This window comes from Pinus tabuliformis, chromosome 5_2 (genome assembly GCF_031772625.1).
Source record: "Pinus tabuliformis cultivar Carrire ecotype Pingquan chromosome 5_2, CPIR1, whole genome shotgun sequence".
NCBI lineage: Eukaryota > Viridiplantae > Streptophyta > Pinopsida > Pinales > Pinaceae > Pinus > Pinus tabuliformis.
Window position 1 is genome coordinate 514,404,222 of NC_142306.1, and position 14,151 is coordinate 514,418,372.

The following is a 14,151-nucleotide window of genomic DNA, read 5'->3' on the forward strand; positions in this document are numbered from 1 at the left end:
TTACAAAAATAAAGTCAATTATTCAAAAACATTTCGATTACATTATGGAATGGATGTATTTCATTTTGTTTGGGAAACTATTTTCTTTAATATCATTCTTGCTCGATTGTCCTCGTTTTTAACATTTTTAATATTATTAAATGTAATATAGTCTTAAATTCCAAGAATATTCCAAAATTCTATTTACAAAAATAAAGTCCATTATTAAAATATATTCCAATTATATTATGGAATGGATGTATTTCATTTTTTTGGGCAACCATTTTCTTTAATAACATTGTTATTTCATTGCACTATATTTTCTCATTTTAATATTAATAAATGTAATATAATATTAAATTTCAAGGATATTCTAAAATTCAATTTACAACCATTTTCTTTAATATCATTCTATAGATGTTTTTATATTATTAAGCGTACTATGGTCTTAGATTTCAGGAATATTCCAAAAGTCTATTTACGAAAATAAAGTCAATTATTCAAATCTATTCCAATTATATTATGGAATGGATGTATTTCATTTTGTTTGATAAACCATTTTCTTTAATATCAATCTTAGTGGACTATACTATCTTTATCATTTTAATATTATTAAATGTAATTCCAAATTTTTGTTTAATTATTCAAATATGTTCCAATTATATTGTGGAATGGATTTCATTTTGTTTGGGAAACCATTTATATATATATATATATATATATATATATATATATATATATATATATATATATATATATATATATATATATATATATATATATATATATATATATATATATATATAGATTGTAGACTAATATGAAGGCTTAAAAAAAGATTGCAAATACAATTGTGTCGGTATAGACATAGGCCCCATAAGCCATTTTATGGATTTCAAAAACATAAACTCAATTATACATTGAGAACATGGATCAAAACCATAGAAGCATATAAACCATAATGAATATTAGAGAGTCCAATGACCAAGAAAATAGTAGAGACTTTGGATATATGACTTTGCGCATAAGACAAAGAACACAATTAGTTGATCCATGAGTATAGGTATCTGAATGAGAGGAACATGCAGTAATATAAGAGCCCAAGGAACCTCTGAATGCACTATACATCATGCCCAAATCAACGAAATGAAATCGAGCAACCATTACTGAAAGAGGATGTTGCTTAGTAGTGACTGGAATTCATGACAAGAATAAAACATAAACAACATAAACCATACCAACTATTAGAGCAGGACAAGAATATGATAACTTATGAGAAAGTTAGTTAGAAAAAGTGAATGTAAGGTTATAATGATTATAACTTGAAGGAATCATGGAACCACCAGGAGGTCTGGACGAGTCTTGCAAGGAAAAATCAAAGACCACATAACCTTCCACCTTCACCAACCAATCATTGATATCATCCAAACAATACCTAAGATTGGGGAGGATTTGTTTGATATCCTACTAGCGATAAAAAAATCTTGTAGTCATCCACCTATTTATCTATTAAGACCATTAGGGAAAAATTGTCCAATTTATGGTGGACTGACAAGGAATGAATAAATTATAGCCTCCATTTCTTGTACATTCCAGAGACTTGGAGCCATTGAAGGTCCTTATTTCCAATTTCAGAATAAAAAAATAGGGTTGTTCACAAAATTCTTGTGATTTCATATGACAAATTTCCTTTCTTCATTCTGGAGGCACTGAATCAAAATATGTAACCACTGATCCCTAGGTGAAAATTCATTGGGGTTGCAAGTGAGTCGAACTATACTGACCTCTACAGTTTGGTTGTTGTTGGAAGTGGACATGGTAGGCTGAAATGAATGACTACCGAGTATAGTAGTGATACCATATTGAAAGACATAAATATGAAACTTAGGAATGGAACTATACACGCCAAATAGGACCAAGTCATACCCCCAACATGCCACAACTAAATTAAGGCCTAAAGACAAGTGAAAGTAACTTCTAACATCAACGAACAATGAGATAGAGGCAACCCTTGTAACTATAATGGGAAAACAATACCAAAAGTGGACACTTATTGCCCCTAAAATAAAATTGAACCAGAAACATGAACCAGAAAAGAGTTCAGGATTAAGTAATCAGGTGACACAGAATGAAAGCAGAGTGCAATAAATAGCAACAAAACTAACACACACCCAATATTCCAAACTATGAGATAACATGAATTTGCAAGGGAGAGGATAACTAAAAACACTCAAATGATGAGTCAACCAACAATTATATTCAAAAATCATAACCCTAATACCAGATAGAAAGGTTTCAAGGATACCAACACCAAAAAACCAAGATGGGGTGGGGGAAAGAGAAACCTATAGAGTCTTGAACCAAGGGTGTTGGAGTAGAGAGGATGACCATCCATTCAAAGACCGATCCTCATTTAGAATTATTCAAGAAGAGTATGAAGAACATTCACTACCATATAAGTTACCTTCAGATATACACTTCACCATCCATGGTATAACGAAGCCCTCCCACGAAAAAAACATTGTCACCACCAAGTGCAGACTCACCATCTTCAAGTCTTGAAATGAAAAGTCGCTAGTCATCACCATAAGTTGAAAACCTTCTACCCTCAATACCTCCAACCAAAAAATCACCAAAAAAATCACAACAATAGGTAAAAACCTCACCCTCTACCTGAATTTTTGAATATTCTTGAAATTTAAGATTATATGACATTTATCAATATTAAAATGAGAAAATACAATATAATGCAGTAATAATTGTTGGCATTTTGATGCATGTGTTGCGTTTGATGGCAACTAAATTATAAAAAAAACAAGTATATGGTAACTATATGACTTCATAGGTCAGTTCAGAGGTGACAAAGTGACATAAGATAATAATAGAATGATGGGAGAAAGGTTTATAGATTAGAAGCAGAAGTTTGATAGAGGTGAATATTTGAAGATCTATACGTGGGTTCGTCAAGGCAAAGTCGTGTATACACACGAGTTTAGAGAAGCAAAGGCATGTATAGTTTCGACACCACGATATTCTAAATACCAAGGGTACTTACAATGTTATTGCCCTGTGGTATTGAGCCCAACAATGGTTGATTTGATCCTGTCTAGGAAAGCCACTGGCTGGAGTATGGTTTTGACCTGTGGTCTTCAAAAAGGATAAAATATATAAGGAGGTGACAATCAAAGTTCTAAGTGTGCAAGTGAAAGGTTTTTTTATGAATACTTCAATCTAAAGTATATTTGCATTATAAGGGCCATAGCAGAAATATAGATCTGAAATAATTATGCACCAATGAATACAATGATGGCTCAAGATCATGAGACCTGAAATGACCTTTCATTGTATGATTTGCTCATGCATTGACTAGATCTAATTATTTATGCATGTTTTTATCTCTAAATATTATGATATCAGTCTTTCTGAAGTTGTGAAGAGATGCACAATTTTAGGAAAGAAATTGCAGATCTCTATGCAGGTTCGTATCGGTGAAGTCATGTATATATAAAGGTTTGTTTATTCAAATTCACATATATAAAGGAAGGGTTTCTATTCAAATTTATAGATCTATACACAAGTTGGTCTCGGTGAAGTCGCGTATATAAGGGAAGGGTTTTTGTTCATAAATGAGTGATCAACCTCATCAGTGCTACTATATCTCTGCTATGTGTCAGTGATGTTGTCATGTTGATCTGGGTTGAATGTCTGAAGTAGAACTGATTGAATGATAAAGTTGAATTTGGTTACATGTTGATTGGTTGAAAAGATTATTGATGCTGCTAACTGTATGAGGGTTCTGTAAGCTGACAGAATATTTTAGAATAAGTCTAGTCAACTCTATGTCTAATTCAGAATTACAAGTCCTATATATTGAGATCTGTGAAAAGTGTGTATACATGCGGGTTGCCATAAGTGTAGTGTATACATGTTGGAATATGAATGATCATAGTTGCAGTTGATTTTGTTTGTTGATGCAGTATTCTGAGTTCAGTTATGTGTTCTGGTTATAGTAATATTAATGTTCTATTTGAATTAAGTTAGTATTTTCTTCAGTTGATCTAAGAGTTGTAATGTATTAAAGTAGGGGGATCCAGTGCGAAAATTTATGAAATGTCATCCATGGATGTTGCTAAGGGTTTGAGCCTTCAATGGGGAAGCCAAAGCATCCTGCCAATAGTAGCTGGTAATCAGATCAGGGGGCTGGATCTCCCTTCCAGTAGAAGCTGGAGAACGAGTGAAGGTTGTAGCCTCAAGTAGGTGGATGCCTACATACTTTATATGATTCTGCACCAGTACAAGAATGTAAGAATTTTTTTTGATATTAATAATTTTGAATACTGAGACGACAATAGGGGTGGTTTTCTCCCACATTGGTTTTACACCTTAAATCCTGGTGTTCATGTGTGATACTTTATTCTATTCTTACTACACCTTCTTACTGCTTATCAAATGCATGATAAATATCTTACATTTCGGTTTAACTTTAACATATAAAGAATTAGTTGTTTTACAATTTTACTAAGCATATGCTAGTTTCTTTTACAATAGTCGTGTATGTATGCGAGTTGGGTTCAGCAAAGTCGTGTATACATTTTAGAAAAGAAAATTATTATTATGATTTTTTAAAATACTAATATACCCTGCCCTCTCAGTATTTTTCCCAACAATTAGTATCATAGTCAGGTCCTTAAAAAGAAGCTTGATCACTTGAAGGAAGATCTCCCAAGATGACCAATCAAAACAGAACGACATCTATCATACCACCAATCTTCAATGGAATTATGTTCATATATTGGAATAAAATAGCTAGATCCTATCTTCAGTCCCTTGGAACATATGTTTGGGCAATTGTACAAGGAGGTTATCAATATCTAGTTGTAGTTCCCACATATGTAGTAGAAAAGAAGACATATGAAATGAATGCCAAAGTTGTCAATGCATTATTGGGAAGCCTGACAGAATCAAAATTTGTCAAAGTTATGTAGTTAAACACAACAAAATAAATATGGGATAGAATCATTCAAAGCTATGAAGACAATACCAAGGTAAAAAGTGCTAAACTCCAAACTCTCATAATTCATAATGATGAAAGTATTACTAGTTTCTTTCTATGTATAGATGAGATTGTAAATCGCATGAAAAATTTGGGTGAAGAAATAAAGTACACCACTTTAGTAGAGAAAATCTTAAGATCTCTAACTCATCAATTCAAGTCAGGAGAGACTACCATTGAAGAGAAGAAGGATCTACATACTCCTACTATTGTTCAACTTCACAGGATGATGACTTATTTTGGAATGAGGAAAGGAGGTCCCTCGGAAGTCAGAGAAGCCACATTTAAAGCATCTGCAAAAAGAAAAAGAAAAGGAAGAACACAAGGAATCAGGATATATATCAAAAGAATATGAAGTGAACCTTTTAAAGAAAGTTCAACTGGGCATTGGAAGGTTCTGAGGTAAACTTCCCTTCAAATGTTTTTCTTATGGTAGAGTTGGTCATTGTGCTACTAAATGTCCTCATAAATACAACCATGACAAAGGGAAGGATACTGTAAAAAGTAATAGGAAGCAATTTGACAATAGAAGAAGTTATTGTACTCATGAAGATAGTGATGGCTTGTCAAAGAATGAAGAACGACAAATCTGATCAAGATCTTAAATTACTCATGGACTTTGAGAAAAATACTAATGAGTCTACTGATAAATTTGTGGATGATTTAGAAGAAAATTATTTCTTTAAAGAAATTACTAGACTCAAAATTTGTTTGGAAGAAAAGAAAATAGCCATAGATACATTGAAGCATAAACTCATACAAAAGGAAAAGCATAATGACAAGTTAGAATGTGAAGTAGAAAGTCTAAGAAAGGAACTTGAGAAAATAAAAACTTTGAATTTTAGATTTGCTAAAAGATCTAAAACCTTAGATGAAATTATCAAGGTACAATGCTCTCCTCTTATGAAGACAGGTCTTGGATACACTGGAGAAACATCTCAAATAGAAAAGTCTTCAGCCACCACTGAAAGCTATCTAAATGCAGCAAAAACTAGTCAGCAAAGCTTCAGTCCTCAACAAAATAATAAAGTCATTCCATAGGTAAATCATGTTCACTCTAATCCAAGGATGAACAACATGAGAAGATTCTATGATCACAAAAATTTCTTCCTTAATGGACAATGTTTCTCATGTCATACTTTTTCTCATAAGGTTGCTCAATGTGTTGCATACAAAACCATCATGACTGGAGAAGCAAGAAAACAAAGGAATGGGACAAGAGTCAAGAAGAACACTTATAATAACTTCTCTCCTCTATAAATGAAATTGAATGATAATTTTTCAATAACTTTGTACATGAAGAATCTAAATGTAGGAGCAAATTACAGCCAACATCTCAAAAGGAAAAAAATATCGACAATTTCTAAGGTATGGAAAAGGAAGGAGTTACAGTCTGAAAGTTGTGGCATAGCACTGTTTGCAGAAGGATAAGAAAATCAATGGTACATCGATAGCAGATGTTCAAAACATATGACATGTGATAAAGATAAACTTATTTCATACAATGCTTTACAAAAAGAAAAGAATGACACTTTTGGAAATGACTCACCTTCTATCGTTAAGAGTAAAGGTTCTATTTTTCTAAAAGAAAAAGTTAAAGTTGGTAACGTTATGTATGTTGATGGATTAAATCATAACTTGTTGAGGGTTAGCTAAATGTGTGACCAAGGAAATCAGGTGGTATTCTGATCAAAAGAATGTGTGGTTTGTGAACATGACACATGAAAGACCATAATAAAAGGAACAAGAACCTCCAGCAATATATATATATATATATATATATATATATATATATATATATATATATATATATATATATATATATATATATATATATATTCAAAGGTGGCCAACAACAATGTTACCTGGGAAAGGCAGAGGAAAACTAGTTATGGCACAGAAGGTTGGGACATCTAATCTTCTCCCAAATAAGAAAATCAAGTAGGCTCAAAGTTGTTCATGATCTACCCAACATCACCCTACCAGAAAGTACCACATGTAAGTCATGTCAATTCAGTAACAAAACCAGAGTTCAATTCAATGCCAAAGAAGGATCAGTAATTAAGCCTCTTGAACTTATACATACTGATTTGTGTGGATCAGTAAGGAAAAATTCATCTCGCGGAGAAAAATACTATATCTTATTCATTGATGACTTTTCTAGGATGTGCTGGATCAGTTGATTGAAACACAAAGATGAGGCATTTGATATATTTAAAGTCTTCAAAGCATTAGTTGAAAATGAATTAGATCTAAAAATCAAATGTCTCAGATCTGACAGAGGAGGAGAATACACATAAGATGAATTTGTTGATTTTTGTGAACAACATGGCATAAAAAGACAAATTTATGTAGCTAAGATTCCTCAACAAAATGGCGTGGAAGAAAGAATGAATAGAATTGTTCAACAAATGGATCAAGCTATGCTTGATGAGTCTAGAACAAATGACACCTTTTGGAGCGAAGCTACACATACTGTAGTAAATATTCTCAACAAGGCTCATGTTCGTGTGAATAGTGATAAAACTCCATATGAACTTTGGTATGGTAAGCCTCCCACTATAAATCATTTTAGAGTTTTTGGAAGAAAATGTTTCATAAAAAATAATGATGAAAAAATTGGTAAGTTTGAAGATAGAGTAGATGAAGGAATACTTCGTGGTTAGTCATCTAAAAGAAAATGATACAAATGTTACAATAAGAGACTTCAAAAAATTATTGAATGCATTGATCTTGTGATTAATGAAGCATGCACAATTCCTAAAAGGCTAACATCGGTAAAAGAGGATGGTGATTATGAAAGCTTTCCCACATCAAATATAAATGATATAGAAGAAGAAATAATGAAGAAACAGAGGAATACACATCAGAAAAAGAAAAGGCTTTGTCTAGGTATGTTGAAAAGAATCATCCAGAAACTCAAATTCTAGGAGAAAATGAATTTGGGGTACAAACAAGAAGAACCCTTGTAGGATCTTCTAGTTATCTAGCTTTATTTTCCACCATTGAACCACAAAATGTAAATCAATCTAGTAATTATGAATGATGGGTTAAGGCCATGAATGAAGAACTTGATTAAATTGAAAAGAATGATACTTTGGAATTGGTTCCAAGGCCTCATGATAAAAATGTTATTGAGACAAAATGGATATTCAAAAATAAGTTGAATGAAAATGGAGAGGTCATTAGGAACAAAGCTTGACTAGTTTGTAAAGGTAATGCTCAACAAGAAGGTATAGACTTTGAAGAAACATTTGTACCAGTAACCAGACTGTAAGCCATAAGAATGTTTCTTTCATTTTCAAGTTTTCAAAATTTCAGAGTTTATCAAATGGATGTAAAATTTGCTTTCCTTAATGGACATCTAGAAGAAGTATATATTTTGAACAAAGAGAAGGATTCATTTTGGGTAATGATTAAAACTTTGTATGCAAACTCAAAAATGATTTATTTGAGCTAAAACAAGCTTTGCAGGCATGGTATTATATTCTTGACAAATATCTTGAACAATAAGGTTTCACAAAAGGATCCGCAAAAAAACAACTTGTACACAAAAATTGAGGGTGATAAACTACTAATTATTGTTGTTTATGTTGATGATATCATCTTTGGTAGTAATGAAGAATCTATGAGTAAAAACTTTTCTTCTGTTACCTAGCAAGAATTTGAAATGTCTTTACTTGGGGAACTAACCTATTTTCTTAGTCTACAAGTGCAATAAGCAAAAGATGGCATCTTTCTCTCACAAACAAAAAATCTCAAACAGATTCTGAAGAAGTATAGTATGGAACATTGCAAACATGTATGTAATCATATGTTGATAGGATGTAGCCTTAGTTCTAATGATGATTCTCCCATAGTAAACCAACCAGAGTACAGGTCTATGATTGGAAGTCTGATTTATCTAATAGGTACCAGACCATATATCATGCATGCAGTTGGCATTATTGGATGTTTCCAAGCCAATCCAAAGGAATCACATCTTCAGGCAATAAAGGGAATATTAAAATATCTCCAAGGAACCAAAGACTTTGGTTTATGGTATCAGAAATATGCAGATATTACCCGTAATGCATACACCGATGCTGATTGGGTTAGAAATGTTGATGACTGGAAAAGGACTAGTGGAGGTTTGTTTTACATGGGCCCCCGATTGGTATCTTGGTTCAACAAAAAACAAAGTTCCAATGCCTTATTTACAACGAAAGTAGAATATGTGGATGTTGCATCTTGTTGCACACAACTTCTCTGGATGATGCAAACATTACCAAATATACAAATCAAATGTTCTACACCTATCTCCATCCTATGTGATAATACAAGTGCTATTAGTATTTCAAAAAATAATGTTATGCACTCCAAGACCAAGAATATTCCTATTAAGTATCACTTTCTACGAGAACAAGTGTTGGAGAAAAATTTTAAATTGGAGTATGTTCCCTCCAAAGAAAAAGTTGCTAATAAATTTACTAAACCTCTTCCCAGAGAAGCATTTGAATATCCTGGATAGAAACTGGGAGCTGTCTCTGCCTCATTTTGCTATTAATATAGTTTTCTTAGTGTAGAAGTGAAAATTCCGAAAGTTTATTTTTATATGTGGGTTTCATGAAGTATAGTCGTGTATATACGTGAGTTTCTTCGCAGATAGCCACGTATGTTTTTCTCTGATAGAAAAACTATGGGACAAGCTAAAGACCAACCTCTGACATGCTTCTGATAGCTATGATTTGATCTGGTGTTGATGGGTATATTCTGCTGATATGGTATTCAGTTATCTTTTTCTCATTGATATTTATCTAATTGATGAAGATAGTTTGATGAATGAGTTGTTGACAATGAACAAGAAACACATGTTCAGGGGGAGAATTAGCCTTGCAGAATAGCATTGTTGGAATTATGGTTGTTCAATTATGCTATTGTTAAAATATTTTGGTCTCAGTTATGAATGTCATATCTGTCATTTGATGTAAAGGCCATGTGGAGACCTATGATGTAATAATTTTCATATTCATTCATGTATGCAATTTTGAGGTCATGTCAAATATGTAATCCCACATGGTTGGGTGCTTGAGTCAAATATTTATCCCCACTTGGTTGGATGACTGATGTAAGTATGAGTCCTTGGTGATAGGAAGGTCTTACTTAGTTGAGTTATAGAGTTATGTTCTTTATTTGAAAATATTTTTGAGGATTCAACACATGCTCAGGGGGAGCATGGATAGTATAGTGTAAATCAGATCCAGAGGGGGAGCTTTGGTTTTCCCTTTGCCCTTGATGTTAAAGGGGGAGAGTATCTTGGTGTTTGAATAATGGTTATTTGATGTATATAATAAGTTTCTACAGGTTGAGGTGATCAACACCAACATGGTTTCCATCAAGTCCAAAGAGGAAGATTGTTGTCATTTTGATGCATGTGTTATCCTTGATGGTAACTAACTTATAATAAAACAAGTATATGGTAACTAGATGAGTTCACAGGTTAGTTTAGAGGTGATATTGTGATAGAACAGAATAACATAATGATGGGACAAAGGTTTACAGATTAGAATCATAAGTTTGATACAAGTGAATATTTGAAGATCTATACACGGGTTCGTCAAGGCAAAGTTGCGTATACACGCAAGTTTAAAGATACAAAGGTGCATATAGTTTCCACACCATGGTATTCTAAATACCAAGGGTACTTACCATGGTATTGATCCCAACAACGGATGTTTTTATCCCATCTAAGAAAACCATTGACTGCATTATGGTTTTGACCTGTGGTATTGAAAAAGGCTAAACTGTATAAGGAGGTGAAGATAAAAGTGTTAAGTGTGCAAGTGAAAGGGTTTTTGATGAATACTTCAATCCGAAGTATATTTGCATTGTAAGGGCCATAGTAGACACATAGATCTGAAACAATTATGCACTAATGAATACAATGATGGACCAGGATAATGAGACCTGAAATGACTTTTCATTATATGATCAGCTGATGGATTGATTGGATCTAAGTATTGACGCATGTTTTTATATCTGAATATTATGATATGGGTCTTTCTGAAGTTTTGAAGAGATGCATAATCTTAGGGAAAAATTTGCATATCTATACGCATGTTGGTCTCAATGAAGTCGCGTATGCACGTAGTTTCATTTCTTTAAAGTTTTGTATACAAAGCAAGGGTTTTTTTTTCAAATTTGGAGATCTATACAGAGGTTGGCCTTGGCAAAGTTGTGTATACACGCATGTTCATTTCTTCAAAGTCGCATATATAAAGCAAGGGTTTTGTTCATAAATGATTGGTCAAATTGATTAGTGTTATTCTATCTCTTTTGAGTGTCAATGATGTCCTCATGTAGATCTGGGTTGAATGTCTAAAGTAGAATTGATTGAATGATAAAGTTGAATTTGGTTACATGTTGATTGGTTGAAAGGATTATTTATTCTGCTTACTGTATGAGGATTCTGAAAGCTAATAAAATATTTCATAATAATTCTAATCAACATTGTGTCTGATTCAAAATTACAAGTCTTGTATATTGAGATTTGTACATAGGTTGCTCTACAGAAAAGCTTGTGTACACGCGGGTTTCTTTAAGTGAAGTAGCATATACATGTTGAAATATGAATGATCAGGGCTGCAGTTGATTCTATGTGTTGATGCAGTATTCTGAGTTTAGTTTTGTGTTATGGTTATAGTGATCTCACTGTTTTGTTTGAATTAAGTTGGTGTTTTATTCATCTAATCTACAAGTTGTGATGTATTAATGTTGGTGGATCCAGTGTGAAAATTTATGAAACATGGTCCACGGATGTTGCTGAGGGTTGGATCCTTTAGTTAGGAATTCGAGGCTTCCTACGAGTAGCAGTTGATAATTAGATTAGGGGGTTGGGGCTCCTTTCCTGTAGGAGATGAAGAACGAGTGAAGCTTGTAGCCTTCAACAGGTGGGTGCCTGCGTAGTGGTATGAGTTTGCACCAGTACAAGAATGTAAGAAGTTTTTTTTATATTAATAAGTTTGAAGATTGAGGTGATAGTAGCGGTGGTTTTCTCCCACATTGGGTTTCCACCTTAAATCTTGGTGTTCATGTCTGATACTTTATTCTCTTCTTACTGCACCTACTTACTGCTTATCAAATGCCTGATAAGTTTCTTACATTATGGTTTAAGTTTAATAGATAAATAATTAGTTGTTTTACAAGTTTATTAGGCATACACTAGTTTCTTTTGCAACAATCATGTATGTAGGCGAGTTGGCTTCAGTAAAATCGCATATACATTTCAATATATATATATATATATAATTGTGAGTTTTTAACACGCTGATTCACCCCCCTCTCAATATTTTTCCCAACAACAATGATATTAAAGAAAATGGCTTCCCAAACGAAATGAAATATGTCCATTCCATAATATAATTGGACTATATTTAAATAATTGACTTTATTTTTGTAAATTGAATTTTATAGTATTCTTGAGATTTAAAATTATATTACATTTATTAATATTCAAATGAGACAATGCAGTAACAATGGTATTAAAGAGAATAGTTGCTCATACAAAATGAAATACATCCATTCCATAATATAATTGGAAAATATTTTAATAATTTATTTTATTTTTGTAAATCAAATTTTAAAATATTCATACATTTAAATTATATTACATTTATTAATATTAAAATGCTAAAATCTAATACAATCCGGGAACAATAATATTAAAGAAAATAATTTCCCAAACAAAACAAAATTGAATTTTATAACAATATACAATTTTAATGTTTGGTTGTGTGACGACTCACAGAGCGTGGCACAACATTTTTCCTTTTAAGAATGTTCAAACAAAATTCAAATTATATTTGTGTGTTTAACCTTAAACTGTGTAAGTAAGTTGAAATATTAAATAAAAAAAGACTCTATGCTTTTTCTTTTAATAGATATACCAGACATGTGACCAATGGTGCAATTTTGTCTTATACATTGAAAAATATTATTCAAAACATATCAAACTAATATTTAATATTAAAAATTTAATACTATTTTTTAAATATTAAATACTATTTATTATATTGAATTCATTATTATTCAAGTAAATCTTTAGTTTAACTTTTAAGGCATTCTTTAGATATGTCTTGTACGTGTTTAAACTACTTTATAAATTTTATGTACTTTGCAAATTATGGAATTTATTTATCTCACATTTAAAGAAATTTGAGGGGTAGTTATTTATTTCCTATACTTGTGTTTGGGAGACAATTGAGACATGAATTTGTATATTTGACTACAACTTCATGTTGATTGTTAGTTTATGTTGTGCTTCAACGTAAATAGAGATAGAAAAATGAGCGTATTTTTCTTTCTTTGTTAGACGAAGGTAAACAATTTTGATATTATCTTTAATTATTGAATGAGCATATATAAGATTTATGTTGATAAGAAATAATGGTGGTATATTTACCATCATATGTTTTTCCATTTTTAATTGGTACAAACTTGAACATCATATGTTTTCCCTAATATAATCTTTGTTACCCTAATATAATCTTTGTTAGTTGGAAAGATGGCTTAAAGAGGAAATGATTCTTTGGCCATGAAAGAATACATGATATTTTGAACAATCTTTTCCTAGAAGAGGATGTTAGAATTTTAAAAAATTAAATAAATATTAGAATTTTTAATCACATATATGTTAGTCTATACTCATTATTAATTATTGGATATTGTGAATTAAATATTAGAGATGAGATACTTAAATCCGTAATCTATATATATATATATGTATATACTCACTCAATATATCACTCCTTTATGATGCCAAAATTACCTAATCAATGATTACTTTTTGCAAAAAAATTACATGGCATTATTAATACAACATAAACTCGATAGGTATTGTAAGGGAAGATCATAGACAATATTTGTAGTAGGCTCTATATTAGTAGTGAGTAGTATAATTTTATGATGATCCAATGTTGTTATATATTTTTGGGTAGTTCATAGATGATATTTGTCAGCTCTATATTAGTAGTGAGTAGTATATTTTTATGATGATTCAATGTTGCTATATATTTTTGGGCTTGCTACAGACAGTGATGCTATATTGGCATATTGCTTGTTTTCATGTTGTGATTTTGTAA